This window comes from Kogia breviceps, chromosome 11, assembly GCF_026419965.1.
Source record: "Kogia breviceps isolate mKogBre1 chromosome 11, mKogBre1 haplotype 1, whole genome shotgun sequence".
NCBI lineage: Eukaryota > Metazoa > Chordata > Mammalia > Artiodactyla > Physeteridae > Kogia > Kogia breviceps.
Window position 1 is genome coordinate 21724835 of NC_081320.1, and position 15784 is coordinate 21740618.

A 15784-nucleotide genomic window follows, 5' to 3' on the forward strand; every position below is an offset into this window, starting at 1 on the left:
TATTGATTCCTTGTAGTGTATTTTTCATTTCACTTATTGTATTGTTCATCTCTGTTTGTTTTTTCTTTAATTATTTTAAGTGTTTGTTCTTTAATTCTAGGTCTTTGTTAAACATTTCTTGCATCTTCTCGATCTTTGCCTCCATTCTTTTTCCGAGATCCTGGATCATCTTCACTATCATTATTCTGAATTCTTTTCCTGTACAGTTGCCTATCTCCACTTCATTTAGTTGTTTTCCTGGTGTTTTATCTTGTTCCTTCATCTGGTACATATTCTCTCCCTTTTAATCTTGTTTATCTTTCTGTGAATGTGATTTTTGTTCCACAGGCTGCAGGATTGTAGTTCTCCTTGCTTCTGCTGTCTGTCCTCTGGTGAATCTGAACATGTGTTTATTTTAACCTGTATGCTACTTGGCTCATGTAGAAGCTTCTAGTTTCTGCCATTGTGTAGTGGAACATACAGACATAAAAATAATTCCACAAATAAAATGCCACTCCAATAAACAAATTAAGCAGGGATACTGGCAGAAAATCTATAGATGAGAAATGGAAATAATTATAATAAATTAAGACATGTAAATTATTGTAACAGATAAGCGATAAATACATGAACAGAATATTTGATCTTCATCACATAACTAAAACATGAAACCTGACACTGTCAACTATAAAATAAGAAAATGGTAAGAAATAAATTATACCCACTGTTAACATTACTAATCATTAATCTTTTCAAATAATGTAATCTGGCAGTAGTATCAAGAGCCTTAAAAATATTCTATTTGTAGGAATATATTCTGTGGAAATCATCAGAAAAAGAGATTAGGATTATAGTACAAAATGAACCACTGAATTTCTATCTAAAATAGCAAAGCATTAGAAATAACATCAATGACCAACAAGAAAAAAGAATATCTCAATAAACAATTGCCATTCATGTGATGGAATATTACACAGCTATTCAAAATATTATTCTCAATACTTGATCATCATCAAATATACTCATAATTTAATTTGTATATTGAAACAGGCCATTCATTTGCCCAGACATTCATTTATGAAATGTTTATTACTATTTTGATACACGCCTATTTTGGCGGTACAGTTTTGTGCAAAACATTGTCCTTGCCCTCACGAGGATTGTAGCCTAGCTATAGAGTTAAACAAAGAATCAGGCAATTTAAATGTGATATTGTGTGTGTATGTGTTGAGATAAAAGAGAAAGATACTAAGGGAACACAATAAAAATTTGGTGAGCATAGCTTGTTGAGTAAAAGTCAATTGTGAATTGTCAAGACTTCCTCAATGGTTGTCTAGGATGAGACAAGAAGAATGAATAGGATTTAAGCAGAAAAAGACTGTTTGGAAGAATGTTCCAGGCAGGAGAAAAATTATATGCCAATGTCCAAATAAAAACACAAACATTTCCTATACAATATGATTTGAATTTTCCATAAAGTACTCCAACATACTAACAATGATTCTCTGTGAGAGGTAGATATTATGTTGGTATTTATAACTTTTTTCTCAGTTTTAAAATCTTTATTAAATCTTGTTTATGACAAACATGATTTGCTATTAAATTAGGAGTAATTAACCTTACAAATTTTCAACAGATTCAAAGGATTAGAGGATACTGACCTTCAAAAGAAGTAATCAATACTTAAATTTATTCTGTATACTGTTCATTAGTCCTCTTGTGTTTAACTGCATTAGCATTAGGTTTGGGGTATCAATCTATCAACCAGTTTCAAGTGTTTCTCCTAGTAAAACTTGTGACTTCAAGCAGCATACCTTGATTAACCATAAGGTCATATAACAAAATGCTACCTAGTAGCATGTTGGTCTCACTCATGACAGTGTCACAAGGCTATCACAAAATTTAAGAATGGGGTAAAGTGTTAGTCTAATTAGCTGCCTGCATACCAGGAGAAAAATCAATAATTGCTCAGAGGAACTAGCTATTTTTTTCAGAGCTGATTTTACAACTAGGCTGTGTATAATGCATAGTTGACTGACTAGGTGATCATAAATACACCAGTGTCAAGGAGGCTCTAGGTCTGAAAATACTAAGCAAACTACCTAATTTCCTACTATAATGCAAATGGACTTCCTCATGTCTTGAAAACTTTTGATATTTGAATTTTCCCTTAAATGAAAGAGACAGATTATTTCTATTGATAACATCAGCAACATAACCTACAAAGACAGATATATGAGCATCTTGTCTGTCATAAATGTCTATATATTATGCTGGTATTAGAGAGGTAAAAGATATTATACATGACCTTAGGAAGTTTCACTTACTTAGAGAGGCATATTAGGGAGACAAGATATGGGTCTGTGTACCCATCAGTACAATCAGTAACTTATTTTAGGTGCTGCATAACTGACACGTCCAGTAAATTCTTAGGGAGGACAAATGAAGCTAAGACCATAGACAGACACTGGAGGTCAGAGGTGGCTTCCTGGAGATGACACTCTGAGCACTTCAGTAAGGGGATCTATAGACAAGTAAAGAGTGACATTCAAAGAACCATTTGTTATGTGTAAAGACATTTTGGAAGGTAATTATAATTTACTTCTATTATTAATTCCATTTTTATTATTGCTTTTATTGATTCATGGTTGTGCAATTGCTTTATGATCATTTTAATAGGGGTTTCATGACTTTGATTTTAACCTACCCTGAAGTATGGAAAAGACTTAATGTTTGTATGTTGCAGTTACATTCCCTTGATTGTAGACAAGATTTATCTCCTTTAAACATTGTACCTTGTTATTTTACTCAAAAGCAAATTTTATTAGTTATCTATTGTTGCATAACAGATTATCTCAAAATTAACAGTTTAAAACAAACGTATTTATTGCCTCACCATTTCTGTGGGTCAGGAGTCCAGGCATGGCATAGCTGGGTCCTCTGTTTCAGGGTCTCTCACAAGGCTTCAATCAAGGTACTGGTGTATGTTGAGGACTTATCTGAACATTTGACTGGGGAATAATCTTCTTGAAACTTACTTACACCGTTGTTGACAGGATTAAATTCCTTGTACTGTGTGAATGGTAGACTGAATTCCTTACTGGATGTCAGAGGTAGCTCTCAGTTCCTTTCCACCCAGGTCTCTTCATAGGACAGCTCATAAAATGAGAAGCAGGCTTTTAGTTAGGAAGGCAAAATTACAATTATGCATAATAGCCCATCAACTGCTGTATTCTATTAGTTAGAAGCAAGTCACAATTCCTGCCCATTTGATTATACAAGGACATTAGTACAAAGAGGAAGAAATCATTGGGGAACCATCTCAGAATCTATCTACCACACAATTTTACAAGTTTTATATGCTTAAGTGGGATACATAAATTATGGCAGAAACACAGAGTTTTTAATTCAATACAGGAATTTACTTGAGATATCCTTGACTAGAAGATGTGGTAAGACTATTTAGATTGCTAAACTAGTTACTGGTTAAAAGTAGACTATAGTATAAACTCTAGATGCTCTACTAACTACTATAAAATGTTAGTCAAATCCTCAACTCCACTTATGCCCAGTTTCATTATCTATAATATCAAGAGATTGGACTAGAAATCATTTTAATGTTAATATCTTATTACTGTGCATCAGATACAGTAATCTGAACTTTTAAGGCAAATTTGGCAAAAGGGTGTTTTAAATATTTAAGTGGAAGTACATTTTTTTTTCTACCTTTGCAACTCTAAATGAAATGAAAGTTGAGATAATGTTTCTTCTCTACAGTATAGAATATGCCATTTTAAAGTATGGGTAACCAAGCTGAGGTTGTGCTGATTTTTTTCAACGATTTTATAACCTACATTGTGCTGTGTTGCAACCTAATTATGTAGTCTGTAAGATGTAGAACTCTGTACACATAATCAGAAGCAGTGTCCCTGGATTCATTCAGAGAACACAGATTAGTAGAAAGGTAGGATGATTAAATTGTGTATTATTGGGGAGCAGCTGAGTTACAACATTTTCATGAAGTTTGAAAATGGAGAAAAATTAAAGATCTAAAGTGATAGGAAAGGAATCGGCCACTACTCTGTTTAGCAGTATAATCAAAGATACTGGACAAATTTCATTCACCTGCCCTGCTGTATATCTGCCCTTGCTACCTAACCTCTTTCGATAGCTTCTTTTTCTCCCAAAGAAAATATTTTATCCAAAGATTTCAGTTTTTCTTTGCGGAAACACTAAGGATGGAGTTGGGGGTGTTCTGACTATGCCCATGCAATCTTTATTCAACAATGTACTGTCCTGCAGGACTCAAAGAGAGATGCCAGAGAGGGTTATAATATCTCTTATTATATGACCCAGCACACAACCTTTTCAAAAAGATTTTGTCAGACTACTCAGCAACTCTGCAGATCCAAATGTAAACTATATATTCTTCCTGGAGAAGGCAGTAAAAGGCATTGGTATGCAAAAATGCTGAGCAAACAGTAAACACTGGAAGACTTCAGTAGGATAAAACATCATATGTCTCTCCAGTGAAAAATAAAAGAATGATCCTGGCTACTAGTGAGCATTAAAGATCCCAGGATACTTCTCCCAGGATAGGACTGTTAATCTATTTGTTCTGACAAAATTCAATTTTGGGTAATTGTCTTCTGTCTCCCTAAATCTCTTTTTCCTTCCATTTATATTGAAAATGTCTCACTTTCTGTCCTAAATGGATTACATTATCACTCACCTAGAAGGGCATATTATAAGAAGGTAATTGTAAATTTATGTATGAAATGCCAAATAATGTGCACATTCATAATACTAGTTCCTTATAATTATTATTATTATTTTATACATTGTTGCCTGCTAGAATATTTTGTTGTCCTTCCTTGGGTATTGTTTTAGTTTGTAGTTTTCTTTCAAATTATCTTATAATCATGCAATATAAACTCTTAATTCTACTTCTTAGGTTAAGTAAATTCATTTTACCTTTGATTATATTGTATTTGGTTTTAATAGCATACATTTACTTATATCACACATAATGCCAACCATGTACTTAAGTATATCTGAAGTTGGCAGACATTTTTTAAGTTCCCCAAAAAGATCTGACCTTTTTAAAAAATTTCAATCATCTACCCTTTCTCACCTCTAATTCATTTTTCAAATCAGCCTCAGAATAAGCCAAACCATCCTGTGAGATTTCAGAGCTTTGCCAGTCTGCATTTATAAAGTTAAGACAAGCCTAACACAAGAAAAATATATGAAACTGGTGACTATCTTGTTATACAATCTGAAAGGCAAAGAGAAGGCTCAGTCTCTTCAACTTGCTACCTGAAATTATCTTCCTCACCTTCAAGTTTTATTAGCTTTTAAAATATAAAACCCCAGAGAGGTCAAATAAAACTGTTAACACTTGCACATGTATAGGGTTGAGTAAATTCCTTGTCCTTTCCTGAAAGCAATTTTAATAGGGTGACCAGTGAAAATATAATGATAATTCAGGTACTTGAGAATACGAAGAGACAAAGGATGATTTAATGGCGGCAAAAAGAAGGATTGCCCAGAGAAAATCAGAGGTCTACTTCATACTCTTTCATCTGGATCTGACTCAGTTAAAATTTTAAGCTTCTTTTTATTTAAGTGACAGGGCTCTCTCCTACATATTGCCTATTGCAAATCCACTGGATATTTTTTATTATGTTCTTAACAATATTTCTGCATAGAACTTGACAATATAAAAATAGTTTGAACTTCCTTAAGTTGAGTGAGGGCTATACCAGGCTTTCTTATTCTGCTAAAGCCTTTCTCTAACATAATCCTAAAATAGGCCCTTGAAATTGCTAATAGATCTGTGGGAGTTTAATGCATGTTTTTGAGAGGAAAAATTAACCATGTACAGTGTACAAAGAACATTCTGATGGAAGGATGCTATATAAATGAGGGATATTTTTTCTTATCCTGTTCACACTAGAAAAAAATTGTTGAAAACTGACCGTGGCATGTCTGTAGATAGAAGATACTGAAATATTAATAAATGTGATTCAGATTCATGTAGGAGTACAGACTGGACCTTAAATCTGATGCCTCCATGAGCTATTAATTTAATCAATCAAGTACAAAATAATAATATCAGAAAAATCTACTTTTATTCTGAGATTTTTGCATGAGAGTCTATGTCTAAAATCTTACTATAGATTGACTGAGTTCAGTTGAAAAATACTTAATTCGATCAGAAGACTTTATATTTTTTTTTTTCCTGACTCAACCTGTGATACTCACATTAGCCCAGTGTAGGACAGAACATCTGTATCAACAGGAAATGTCCCCACACATGAACTGATCCAGTAGGACTTTTTTTTTTTTTTTTTGTTAACTTGGTGGTAAGAATTAGTAAGAAGTTCTCATGAAGCTAGTCTCTAGAAAATTCCTAAGGTTATGTAAGCCATTAAAACCTCAATCCTATGTATCTTGGGACTTTGGTGGAATTTCCATTGCTAATTAGAATGACAAGAGATATACATGTATATGTGTACTTGTGTGTGTTATAGGAAGGTATATGTCTGATAGAAAATATATTCTATTGCAGACAACATCTGCCTCATAGTGCCGAAAATTATAAAATGACAAAAGCACCCTATTTTAAAAGGCTAAGTCAGTGATTACATACTAAAGTGGTGTTACCAAATAGGGGAAAATCTATGAACAGTGATGGGAGTATATTGTTTGTGGTTTTAGGACCACTGTAGCATCAGTTGCACACTAACCTAATGGCAAATATCTCCCCAACTGAAAAATGTCTAAAGAATTTATTATAGTAACTTAATTCTAACACTCATAAAAGGAAACAAAAAATTAAAATAAACATACATCATCCTCACCAAAGATACCCAGAAGAAATGAACAGCAAAAGTGTTTCCAGAGTTTTGACCATGTCCCAGGCATTTTATATTTAAATCATTTATACTTGGCCTTATTTGTGTCCAATCTGGTTTGCAAACATGATTTGAAGTCTTTCATATTTGTATTCATTGGCAGAATATTTTGTAAAACCTCAAAGAAACCTGTCCAACAAGCATCACGTTGCATCCTAATGTTTCTTGTTCAGTTCAGTCCATCATTCTCACTTGCTCATTGCTGGATACAATGCAAGGAGACAGGAGTTACCTAGAGTGATGTGACACAACATGACACATCAATCAAGGATTGTTTGAAAAAGGGATGCAGTGCAGAGTTTTCCAAGTTTTGTCTTTTGGAAGAGAAAGGTTTTAAATTTGTCTTAGGAAAAAAAAGATGAGGGCCCATCCAATGTTGCTTGCTGAGTCATAAGGAAATTGAATTTGCTCTAAGGAAAGAAAGGAAACCAGCAGAGCTGATGAAAACCCTGAGGAAAATGTTCAAAATGAGATCATCATAGTTTCATTCTGGTGAATTTGTCAAGGCTTCAAAGAGAAGGATGGTGGGAACTGAGATTGTTCCGCAGTTGAAGTGCATACAAAGAGATTTAAATTAACTTCTGAAATATTCAGTGATCCTCAAAGGAATTTTTTGTTTAAACCCACATTTGTTTATTTATTTATTTTTGGCTGTGTTGGGTCTTTGTTTCTGTGCGAGGGCTTTCTCTAGTTGTGGCAAGCGGGGACTACTCTTCATCGCGGTGCGCAGGCCTCTCACTATCGCGGCCTGTCTTGTTGAGGAGCACAGGCTCCAGACGCGCAGGCTCAGTAGTTGTGACTCACGGGCCTAGTTGCTCTGCGGCATGTGGGATCTTCCCAGACCAGGGCTCGAACCCGTGTCCCCTGCATTAGCAGGCAGATTCTCAACCACCGCGCCACCAGGGAAGCCCCTCAAAGGAATTTAATTCCTTAACTCTGGATAAATCTTGAAGGGAGGTAGGTAATTGGGATTATTCTTTGGCAAGAGCATTATCCTGCTCTGGAAGGAATAGTACCAAGTTCCTCTATTTTGTTTGCTTTCAGGGATGGGATCTGGTATAGTACCTACCAAGACTCCTCCCTGCCTGCTCATTTCACTCCAGCTTCTAAGTAAAGTCTTCTGTGAAAGTTTTATTGATCACCCTAAGAGTAACATGTGCCTTCTTCAAAGTAATTTAAATGATTTGAATATGGGAGTTTTGATATATACATTTTTCATAATGTGATGTAGTATTTTGGACTCTAAACTTAATCTTCAGAGATCTAAAGATAAATTTGATTTAGTTTCTTACTTGCTGTCTAGTAATATGCAGTGCAACAGTGTTAATACATCTTCCTTTTATATAATACTAAACAGGGTCATCAGGTAATAACAGGTCTCTCTCTCTTTCTCTCTCTCTCTCTCTCTCTCTCTCTCTCTCTCTCTCTCTCTCTTTGTTTAACTGTATAGTCTTTGCTCTTTATTTAGTCAATATCTATATCCTATATGTGTGTATTTCTGCCTAATTTATTCATTTAAAGTAAGGTTAGATCTTAGTGATCCCCTTGATTCTAAAATATTTAAACCTTGACTTTTAGCAATTATGGGAGGGAGCTCATTAAGCCCAGATGCTTAATGAGAAGTTAGGAAAAAGCCTAGAAAAACTGACCTCTTCAAATTAGGAATAAGAGTTTTATGAACAGATAATAACTTCTCTGATAAAAAAACAAAGGTGAAAGAAAACTAGGTACAAGAAAGTAAAATGCTATCTTTGGAAAAGACTTTAATTTTATAAACTTCATTCAAAATAACCCATGAGATAGGTGGGCCATGCCCATCTCCTAGATCTCATGGTGTTGTTGTCATCAATACTCTATTGGTCTTTGACTATTTTTCACTACCAGAGAATGTCTAGAAGCGGCTTCTGAAAAGGGCACCCACTTCTTCCTCCATAAGGGTGGGTAAACCATGAATATCAGGATGGACATGATCCTTGCCCTCATGGCGCATATAGTCCAAAGTGAAAGAAAGGATTTGAACACACATGCTAAATAACTTCTGAAAACAGCATGTGTGCAAAGTGCTACACAATGATTGCTTGTGCCATGGGAGAGTGTGGTGAGGCAACATAACCTAATGAAGAATGAAGGTAGAGAATGTTGTCAGAGTCCCAGTAACAATTCTCTCCTACAAGAATATGAAGAACATAAGTAATAATCAAGATTTTGATGGGATTATAAGCACTGTCTGACACTGAAACCCCTTTTTAAAAATCCCAAACAAATGGTTTTTAAATTTCTGCATAAAAAATTCAAGGAGTGAAGAAATTTATACTCCCCAGGTATTTCATTCTGTCTTTGGCCAACTTGGTTATGTAGTGAGAGGAAGTTTTCGACTCCATGTTCTGCCTTTTGATCTGAATTCTACCACTATAAAAACAAGGAGAATTAGTTCAATTTTTATCCCACATGACCATATCAAAATACTGCAAGAAGACGATCATATTTTCCCCAAGATTTTTATTCTCTTAAGCAAAATTCTTTTGATGGAATATTCCCAATTTACTTAGTAACCCTGACAATCATCCTAAAAATGGGATATAATTTGTTTGGTTTCCCATGCTAAAATGTAGTGAGCAAGTTTAGGCTAGGTGTGCCTAAATCTTTTTAAGTCTTGCAGATTTAAAAAAAAAATCAGTGTAGTATTTAACATTATTTTTTATTAAATTTCATCTTAATTAGATGCCACCTGATGTTCCAAATAGGTAAGAACTTTTGAATCTAATTCAGTCACCCAGTGTATTTCAGATGCCTGAGTGTTAGACTTGTGAAGTATGGTTGTCTTACCTTCTACATCATCAGAAAATTGTGAAAAATTAACTTGGTAATAAATATGTAAGGAAAATGACTTTCTTTCCCTCTGTATTTTCTATTAATTTCTGGGGAGTGCTTTAGTTATTTATGTATAACTAGCATCTATTTAAAATTATCATTTGAAAAACTATGGACTTGACCTTAGCCAATGAAAGGTGGGAATCAAAGATATATAACTATAAAACACTTTTACCTGTGAAGAATAGAGGAAGCAATGTAAATTTAGTGCCAAGCAGGATTCATTTACTATATCTGCTACACTAACTATGTGATCTAGAGGACATCACTAACCTTTTCATCTTAATCTTCTGACATGGAAACACACACACACACACACACACACACACACACACACACACACTCTTAATTATATACCAAAATGTTGTGTGAACTGAATGATTACATGCAAGTACAAGGCTCTGGGCAGTTAGATTTTCTCTCTTACCAGAAGTTTATAATAACCTGGAGGAAATGGACAATTCTACAAATAATAAAATAATTTGAATGAAAGTGGTGAGTAGGGGAGAGGTAGAAATGTCCAGAGGGGTTATGTTTAAGTCACCAACAAAGTGTTTCCAGTTTTGAATACTGCTGTGATGGTGTATGATTTAAATTCTGCCCTGGCAAAAGTAGATGATTGGAGGGCAGAAATATAGTCTGGAAGTAGAATCTGCTTTAGATTACACAAAAGAATATTCAGATGGTGCCATTCTTAACCACGTGGTTTTCTGCAACCATAAGAATCCATCTTGCCAGCTAGATGTCTTCATTTATTAAAGTTACATTTCTCTCTTTTAATTCTAATTCTTTTTTTTTTCTTTGACTGCTGAGCAGATTTTATTTTTTCAGGCAAGAATGCAGAAAGACACAGAAAGTTTAATCTTTTAACTGAGCTCTCAGGGGCGAGGTGACTCTCTTCCTGAAGAGGGCTGAGGCATCCTGAACTTCGAGAAGCCCAGGTTTAGGTCTAAGAAGGTGTATGTGCTGTAGTCATGAAGCTTGAGATTCTTGTAGGTGGTGCTGTCAAATGGCTCAGCAAGGGCGGTGGTGGCTTTTTGGTGGACTTTGCTTCTTGGGATTTGTTGGCAATCTCTTTTCATTCTTTCCTGATTCTGCAGAGAGAGAAACTATAGGAGCAACTCCTCGAAACACTCTTGCTTCTAGAAACACGGTCTTCAGCACCCTAGCTCAACCTTGCCCCAGCAGAAGCAAGGCTGCCATGGCCGTGACTCGGGCACAGGCCAATCCTCCTTCAAAGTCAACAAGTATATGTGAACAAGATCCTCATTTTCAATTCTTACTTTGTTCAAGCATCGATCAATAGAACTCAGTTTAACAGAGTAATTGCATTTACAGAGTATTGTTTTATGATATACATCATATATATGTACTATATATCATATATATAATATTATAATTGCTTTATGATATACATAGTATATATGTAGTATATATAATAAATATAATAATTACATGTGTATATAATATTTCCCTCCTTCTCCTCAGAGTACAACCTTCTTTTTCTTTCAGTCAGGAAGGTCACGTTTCTACTGTCTATTGTTGTGTCTGGTCCAGAGCATGACCTTCAGCATGATCTTTTCAGGACAATAGCATTTCTCAGCATTTGTTTCTCACCTGAGAAGTTGCAGCTGCCTTTATCACCCTTTCCAAGCACTTCCCTGAGTAAAGAACAAAATTCACAGCAATTTTAGGTAGAAGCAACAAATAAGTGATTGCTAGATTCAAAAAAGCATTTTCTGAGCACTGCCGTGAATTACCATTTCATCTAAGCTTCCTCACATCCCAAGGACACACTCTCAACCTGAAAGGGATTGTGTTCCAAGAGTACAAATACCCACTACTGCCAGACCTTACCAGCCACTTAAGCAGAGGCACTACACAGCACCAAACGTTTCCTGCTAATTTAATTTATATGAGCTGACATTTTAAGTCCCCAGATCCTTCGGATACTGAATAGTTCAAGTTTCTGGAACATCAGGACTCTTGTGCAGTCCGCAAGAAAATGTCTTCACATAGGTGTCTTGGAAGCCAGTTTATAACTATTCTCTGGCAAAAGACTATGTTGTGGGGCTTCTTTAAACCCAACATACAGAAGAGTAACTGCTATTGAATTTGTATTTAAAACATAGCTATTTATACTTTCCAAAACAATTTTCTGTATTATCATGTAATTGTACTTCATTAAAAAAACTATAAAGCCGGAAGGGCTAAAAAGCATTGTATTTAATTAAGTGAGGAGGTGAAGGATATGGGTTGAGCACAAGGATATTGGAATCAGAAAGAGCCTGAATCCCAGCTTTGTCATTTGTTGTTTCTTTCTTAAAGCTATTTATTCTGGTTTCTTTGGTTATAAAATAGAAACCTTTTCATAGGGTTGTTTTGAGCAGTATATATTACCCTTTAAACATACTAAATACTGCCCAGTATGTATTAGACACTCAATAAATGTTAAATGTTATTTATAATAACAGTATTTCTTTGTAATGGACTAATGAGACACAAAGTTCAGATGATGTACAAAAAAACAAGAGATATGATTAGTGACAAAGCAGGATTTTGAAGTTACTCTCTTTCAACTCCTGTGCCGGTATCCTTAGCATTTCCTTAACATATTACAGGGTAGGATTAAGTGCAAAATAAATAGACAGTAAAAAGTCACATGAAAATACAAAATACGTACAATTGTACATGCCAGGTTTTCTGCCTTGGAAAACCAGTAATTGTAATCTTTTGCCTAGAGGTTACAAAAGGCAAACTTTTGAACTTCTGAACTCCCAGAAGTTGTCCACTAGATTCAAATATTTCATTATGAATACACTAATATGAATATCTGAATAAAAGTTATGTATTTCTATGTATATTATATTGATAAATTTGTAAATAAATGTGTTTCAAACAAAAAGGGTAATGGAAACATTTATATATTGGAGCAGTAAGAGAAACATACTTTGTTAATAAGAATTTTGAAGATTTTTTGCTGTAAATTTTTCTTTTGTTTTAATAATTTTTTTAAAGAACAGAAGACATGTATGTTTATTTTTCAAAACTTGGGAGGGGATAGAGAAAAGCAAGAAAGCAAAGAAGCAAAATTAATGCAATGACCAATTCTAAATTTGCTGTATCATTGTATAAACTTTATTTTAGCCATATGTATATATTTAATATTTTGATTATAGACATATATATAGACATAGTGTTTTTTAAAAAACACTATGCACGTTTAAAACACTTTCAGCTTAATGATATACAAGGACATTTTCACATATCATTTAATATATATGCTCTAAATGGCAAATAAAATATTTTATTGATAAATAGGTAGTAATTTAAGTATTAACTTATATTAAACACTTAGGTCATTTCCTGTTTTTATCTATTAAAAGGACACTTTTACACAAATTACACAAAGCAATATTAACCTTTGATGGAAATTCCTAGAAATCAAATTTCTGAGATACATTCTAGGTGTACTGATAATGCTTTTGCTACATGTGGCTTAATATTTTCATTAATAAGTGTTCCTATTGCAATATTTACATTTATTTACATAAGAGACCTCTTAACCTGCACTTCAACTATATTGGGTATATACCCAATGTAATATTAATTTAAATATATAAAAATAAAAATAACACCTCATTTTTTCTTAATTTGTTTCTTTATCAGAGTAATTGAATGATTACCAGAGTAAACAACTGTAGTTCTTCTATGAATTGTTTATTTCAATTTCCCACTTTAAAAAATTCCAGAAACGTCTTTATCTAAATCTACTATTTATTCTCATACTTCAACAGCAGCATTATTTGTGCTTTTTCTCTCTCTCTCTCTCTCTCTCTTCTTTTTATTATTTGTGCTTTCTCTTGAATCTCCACATCCCAGTTGGGGGCCTTGTTATCAAGGTCTCTTAACCTCATACAGTACCCACATATGCCAACAGCAGGATGATATCTCTTCAAAGTTAATGCCCTCAGATTCACTTTTTAGATTTATCCACATTATATGTTTTCAGAACTTTTTTTTTTTTTTTTTTTTTGGTACGCGGGCCTCTCACTGTTGTGGCCTCTCCTGTTGCCGAGCACAGGCTACAGGCGCGCAGGCTCAGCGGCCATGACTCATGGGCCTAAGCTGCGGCATGTGGGATCTTCCCGGACCGGGGCACGAACCCGTGTCCCCTGCATTGGCAGGCGGACTCTCAACCGCTGCGCCACCAGGGTAGCCCTTTTGTTTTTTTTTTAACATTTTGGCATACTGATGTTATTATTTGCTGGTTTTAATTTTAATGTTGATTTAAAATGATCTGATTTTTTATGTTTTTTTGTGGTTTCATTAAACAGTGTGGAGAGCAAAAGAAGAGACTAGGATAAATGAATTTGTTTTTTCTCTACCAATAATCTATTCGCAGAATGTGGTTTTTTTTTAAACATCTTTATTGACGTATAATTGTTTTACATTGTGTTAGTTGCTGCTGTATAAAAAAGTTAATCAGCTATATGTATACATATAACCCCATATCCTCTCCCTCTTGCGTTTCCCTCCCACCCTCCCTATCCCACCCCTCTAGGTGGTCACAAAGCACCCAGCTGATCTCCCTGTGCTATGCAGCTGCTTCCCACTAGCTATCTATTTTACATTTGGTAGTGGATATATGTCAATGCCACTCTCTCACTTCGTCTCAGCTTACCCTTCTCCCTCCCCATGTCCTCAAGTCTATTCTCTACGTCTGTCTTTATTCCTGTCCTGCCCCTAGGGCCTTCAGAACCTTTTTTGTTTTTTTTTAAGATTCCATATATATGTGTTAGCATATGGTATTTGTTTTTCTTTTTCTGACTTACTTCACTCTGTATGACAGTCTCTAGGTCCATCCACCTCACTACAAATAACTCAATTTTCTTTCTTTGTATGGCTGAGTAACATTCCATTGTTGTTTGGTTTTAAAGGAAACTTTATAAAGTATCTCATATGATTTTACTATCTGTCAAATAAGATAAAATTTTAGAGTGTATGTTTTCTTTTATAACAAATTGGAAAATATATAAGATTTTAATAGCTTTAGCTCTAACCATCATTTAAGGAGAAAATGTTTTCTTGTGGAATATTTTAAGTCATAAGGTGAAATTGATCTCACAGAGCATGAGTTAGCATTTAAGTATTGTCAAAGAATATGAGGTTGGGCATTCATAAATATCAATCTATGTCCTAGATATGGATCAGTAATTTTCTTCAGTTATTTCAACAATGATGGTCGATGACCTATCAACTCAGAACCTAAAAGTCCTCCCTGACCTTTTACCTTAAATTTCCTGGAAGATAACTCTATGTGAATCATTGAAGCACCCAAACTGCAAACTATAGGAGTTGTGGTTGATGGGTTGTTACTTCACTACTGTTTGCTGTGTGGACCTTGCTACTATTCTTATTCACAGTGAAAACCTAAAAACTCTGAAACTAGGGAACAATAAGGTATATGATGCTGCTGTCAAAGAGTTATGTGAAGCTTTGAAACATCCTAAGTGTAAATTAGAGAATCTTGGGTTGGAGATGTGTGAGCTCATCTGCTTATTGTGAGGACCTGGGCTTAGCTTTCACTGTCTGCAAATCACTGAGGTTCACCTGGGATGGATTAGCTTGGACCATGATGGGGCAGTGGTGCTGTGTCAAGCCCTGATCAGTCTGGAATGTGACCTGCAGATGCTTGGCCTGAATAAATCTTCATATGATGTGGAAATTAAGATACTGCTGACAGAGAAGGAAGAGATGAACCCCCACTTGACCATTTCACAGTCTCTGGATTGATTACAAGCACAGGATCAGGGGTGTGCTTGGCTGATGGGGAACACCCTGAAATAATCTCACAAAGGCTTCCCCTTGGTCGCAATGGGCATTTGTCCTCCTGACACACCCTGTCCTGTCAATTGTTCATCAGGGCAGTGTGGGCTGTGATTTCAGAGCTCTTCCTTCACAGTATTCTAGCAATATGATTGTGGGATGGGCCATCTGTGCCTACGTCCTCT

The 15784-nt window shown here is 34.9% G+C and overlaps 1 protein-coding gene and 1 pseudogene across 2 annotated transcripts in view; one reads left to right on the forward strand and one right to left on the reverse strand.

Moving 5' to 3' along the window:
- LRRTM4 (leucine rich repeat transmembrane neuronal 4) overlaps nt 1–15784 on the forward strand; it is an 881514-nt gene that overhangs the window by 742597 nt on the left and 123133 nt on the right. The gene's annotated exons all lie outside the window — the stretch shown is intronic.
- Nucleotides 10649–10973, reverse strand: LOC131765900 (NADH dehydrogenase [ubiquinone] flavoprotein 3, mitochondrial pseudogene; annotated as a pseudogene).